The sequence below is a fragment of the Triticum dicoccoides genome, chromosome 4B (assembly GCF_002162155.2).
Source record: "Triticum dicoccoides isolate Atlit2015 ecotype Zavitan chromosome 4B, WEW_v2.0, whole genome shotgun sequence".
Lineage (NCBI taxonomy): Eukaryota > Viridiplantae > Streptophyta > Magnoliopsida > Poales > Poaceae > Triticum > Triticum dicoccoides.
In genome coordinates this window covers 612,847,947-612,848,187 of record NC_041387.1, presented here as the reverse complement: position 1 = coordinate 612,848,187, position 241 = coordinate 612,847,947, and positions in this window count along the sequence as shown.

Here is a 241-nt window from a genome sequence, read left to right as displayed (position 1 = left end):
GGATACGAGTCGAAACCCTATCCCTCCGCCGCCGTGTTCCTCCATGATTCCCCACTGCCTTCTCGCATTTCTCGTCGTCGGCGAGCCCGCATCCGCCTCGAAACGCCATGTGGAGCTTCGGTCGCGGCGAACCTTGCTACCAAGGAGAAGGACGACGAGTGGTGGCGTATCCGTGAGGAGCAAAAGAAGAAGTACATCGACCTCGGCAGCTCCGACGAGGAGGACTGAGCTCCTTCACCGA